This window comes from Hyalella azteca, unplaced genomic scaffold (genome assembly GCF_000764305.2).
Source record: "Hyalella azteca isolate HAZT.00-mixed unplaced genomic scaffold, Hazt_2.0.2 contig2368, whole genome shotgun sequence".
In the NCBI taxonomy this organism is placed as follows: domain Eukaryota; kingdom Metazoa; phylum Arthropoda; class Malacostraca; order Amphipoda; family Hyalellidae; genus Hyalella; species Hyalella azteca.
Window position 1 is genome coordinate 10,869 of NW_025932645.1, and position 4,344 is coordinate 15,212.

The 4,344-nt window shown below is 38.2% G+C and overlaps 1 long non-coding RNA gene across 1 annotated transcript; it reads left to right on the forward strand.

The window, feature by feature from the left end:
* Window positions 1–674: 674 nt before the first annotated feature.
* Window positions 675–3,520, forward strand: LOC108675110. The gene is made up of 3 exons (XR_001931089.2): window positions 675–737; window positions 2,952–3,112; window positions 3,374–3,520. It is a non-coding gene; the product is annotated as an uncharacterized LOC108675110 (long non-coding RNA).
* The last annotated feature ends 824 nt before the right edge of the window (window positions 3,521–4,344 follow it).

Sequence of the window (4,344 nt, forward strand, 5' to 3'; positions counted from 1 at the left end):
AGAAGTGCCAAAGAGTTCACTTCTCGTGGTGCATATGAACTTTGTGGAACAGCGGCGACCATTAAATTTGTTAATTGGTGCGGTTTGCGACCATTGATGCAGCTGCGTTTTAACTTAAAATTGTAAACAGCATACTTCTGTTCAACTTCACTTCTATAAGCAGTACAAGTGCACTTATTTTTTTATTTAATAAGGTGAGCTCTATACCTAGAAATAAAATTGTTACATTTCCGTAATTGAATGTTTTAGCAATATTTGTCATCAAGCGCGTTAGTAATAAAGTCCTTTCCTCGTACAGTATACGTACATACTGGTCGGCTTCTGTAACCGCCTGGACAACTAAACTGTTCTACATTTCGAGTGACCTACGATAAAGTCTGGGATTAAAACTGAACTCCAAGCAACGATTACATCTGATTGAATTACTTCAATTGGCCTCGATTTGTTTTGATCATTTTGAAATATTGGCATTACATCTAGAAGAGGCTTACCTCCAGCGTAAGGAGAAAATTCCCTACACCACCACCAAATCTCACAAACAAAAAAAAAATAAACCAAAAATAACTTTGAACTTTCCTGAATTGATGTCACTTTCCGTGACATCAATTCAGGGAGTTTATTTATATAAGCTCTTCATGAGTCCCTCAAACATCCCAAGTTTACACCTAATGAGGCACATCAAGTTTAATGATGGTCAAGGATTGACCGCCGATCCGGAGGCCGGTAACAACATCAAGGTAATTATAATACTAAATTTAAACTTTATCGTCACATTTTTTTATTGAATGAATGAGTTCATGATTTTTTTAATATAATTTACTCTAGCTTTTAATGAAACGAAATATTTGATAATTCTTATACATTATTTCGTTTCACATGCATTGATTTCACATCACACTTTCCACTTTATGAATTTTTGATGTCAGTTTCACCGTGAGCATGAAAAAATTCTAATAAGTACTATTTCATTTTATGTTCATTTTGCCATCTTTCATTGCATGTTTATTTGTATTGCTTATGTCTATCTCATACAAGATTTTCTTGTTTCAAAGTTGCAAGACTCTTGGCCACGTTTTTGGATTAAGATCGTAACCGAGCGAGTTCTTCAATCATTCACGTTGTGCAGTGCGAAACATTTTTATAATGAATTCCGCCTGCAAACACGTGCTGGTGTCGTGTTTACTCCATCATCTATAGATTGAATTAATTTTATTTTAATTGTTTGGAAAAAATGACAAGCACGAGGAATTCGGCTGACCCGCGGAACCAATAATTTTTTCTCTTGTTATTTTTATATATCTCTATAGAGTAGAGTCAAAATACGAGCGCAGCAATTTCTTACCTATATATGCAGTAATCCCTCACCTAGGCTATACTGTAATCCTTCACCTATACAGTAATTCCTCAACTATACAGTAATCCTTCATCTATAGGGTAACACGGGGCAGCGGGCTCCCCCCTCTTTTTTAAACTAAATTTTTGATGAAGTTTTAATTGATACGAGGTGGTTCTTTGTTTTGTTTTAAGTTACAACTAATGAGGAATGTCTGATGTGAATTAGACGCCTATTGAATTATTGAATTTTTATTGAAACACTATTTCGTAAAAATTGTCAAAATGGGTCCATTGCCCCACCCACCCCTGGGGCAATGGGCCCATGGGCTTGGGGGAAGGCTCCCACCCCTGGTCTGGTCCCTTTACCACAATTGCATATTTTTTGCTTAAGGGGAGCGTCTTGGTCCGAAAAAAACTTTTTTCTTTACAGACGGATCACTTCAAAATTTGATACACGTATGTAAAACGGTATTTTAAGACTTTTTTGTTCGTGTGAATTTTTCCAAAAAATGGAGGAAAACGTGAAATTTTTAGAAAACGGCCAAAAAAGGGGGTAATGTAGAAATCTATCTCCTCCCAGGATTTTCAAGCTACAACATCAAGACACATATCATTCGATGCGTAAAGACCATATCTACAAATTTGCACAGGCGCGTTTTGAAATTCCCATTTTTGTGGGTGTGGGAGCAGTTTTCGTAAATTTTTGGAAATCTTTTAATATTAACCCCCCCCAACCCCCCTTTTTGCAAAATAAAATCCAAACTATAACGAAACTAGAAAAAACGCCTGCGCAAATTCGAAGATTTGGTTGATGCAGCATCCGCTTCATCACTATTTCCATACATGCACCAAGACGGAACCCATGCAGAGCGCAGAACCAAGTTGATCCTGATGCCATCGACAAATTCAAGGTTGTCCTTCCACTGAGTTCCTATCTGAGCTCGCTTTGCGTTATAATTTTAAATAACGACGTCTCTGTAAGATAATTTGGGTCTGATTTTCCCCCAAAAATTTGTTAATCTGCTCATTATTGAATTATTCTTCACTATTGTCAAAGATTTCTTCCTGGCAACCAGTTTCTAGGCAATTTTTGTTTAGGATCTTGATTTCTGACAATGTTCTATGAAATGAACTCTTTTTATTTTGGCTTATGAGATTTTGGATTCATTTATATATGGCCTATTCAGCGACACCATACTTCAACCTCTTTTAACCTCCTGTTGAAGGTTCAGGATTTCTTACATTCTTTTACACTCAGATAACTTCATTCAATCATGATGAATATCTAAGAATTTGTCAAAACTTGAATTATTTTATAGAGAATAAAGTTACTGTGTGGTCGGGTACCTCAAGGTTGTATCGTGTCAGTTTTTTTCTATCGTAATTTTTAATAACTTTTTTCTGTTTTTAAGTGACCATAAGCTTAGCTAATACGTGCACGCTCCCTCTATACTTCATAGCCTGCACGCTTTCTAACGGCAAAGAGCAGTAGGCCCAAGTCAAAAATTTTAGCTATAATCCAAGATTACATTTAATATGTCACAAAAGTAAACGTCACCTCATTATTACATGATTCAACATGGAAGAAAATAAATCTCGTATCTTTAACCACCCAGGTGACCCGAGCGGACTTCATCTACTCCCTGGAGAACGACGTGAAGCTTTCCCTTGGCACCAGCGATGAGGTCCTCGACGGGTTCATGGAACGCGGCATCATCAGCTGGGGCCACACCAGGGACCTGCTGGAGCGAGGCCGCTTGGTTGTTCAACAGGCCCGGTAAGCAGGCTTCCTATTCATGTGATATTCATCATAATTTAGTTAAAACACTTTGTTTCGTTTAATTATAAGTTGTAGTGTATTTTTGAATATAGGTAGTAGCTCTGAAAGTCTGCTGATATGTCTGCATCGTTTACTGAGCGAAATATGATCCATAATGTTTTTCGAGTCTTCCACAATTGTTCGAGAATCAATTGATAACACGCGAGTCACTGTAGACTCATGTCCAACAGACAACCATTCATTACTATTTACGTGCAGGTCCGCAGACATGAACCAAACTGCTGGAGGGCGCCTGTGTCTGCTGCTGGAGGGCGCCCCTACGGCGGGCACCTCGGCCCTGGCCGCTTACCTCGCCAAGAACAGCGACTTCCCCTTCGTCAAAGTGATCACATCGAGCGAGATGGTCGGGTAAGTTCCAAAGGCCGGATCCCTTGTGAATCAAGTCACGAAAAATTCAAGAATCGGCAACAGGCCATGGGCCTATTTCTTCAACGCCGACACTTCTATTCTATTCTATTCTAATACATCATGATAACTCGGTATGCTAAATACATAGGTTAATACGTCATGATAACTCGGTATGCTGAATACATAGGTTAATACGTCATGATAACTCGGTATGCTGAATACATAGGTTAATACATCATGATAACTCGGTATGCTGAATACATAGGTTAATACATCATGATAACCCGGTTGCTGAATATGTAGGTGGCACTCCAGCGTGGCCTGAGACTGCTATAGGTCACAAACATATACCAAAGATAAGGGGTCTTGAAATCAATTGGCGCCGAAATAGAAAGCCCGCTAACAACAACTCGCAATTGGTCAATGCAAATTTAAAAATCGGCCTCAAAAATGCCGGTCGTTTCTCCGTATATCCGTATAACTCGCAACCGAAGGAAAAATCGAGAAAATTGTCACGAGCTAAACATCACCGCTGGGAGGTCAGGTATTTATATAAGAAGTTTCGTTTAAATCTGTTCGGTAGTTTAGAAGAAATTTCTTGATCACTGCTAATTTAAGCACTCTTTGCTGTTTGAATCACGAATGAAGGTGAAATGGAGAAAAACTCGAGAACGAAAAATTTTTTTAAATCAAAAAAATTTTAAGTGCAAAACATCACCGTTTGCTAATCAGAATGTATATTTGGAATTCATATATATTCAGTAGTTTGGAAAAAATTCCTTGATCACTGCGAATTTCGGCCCGTATCGCCATATAACTCA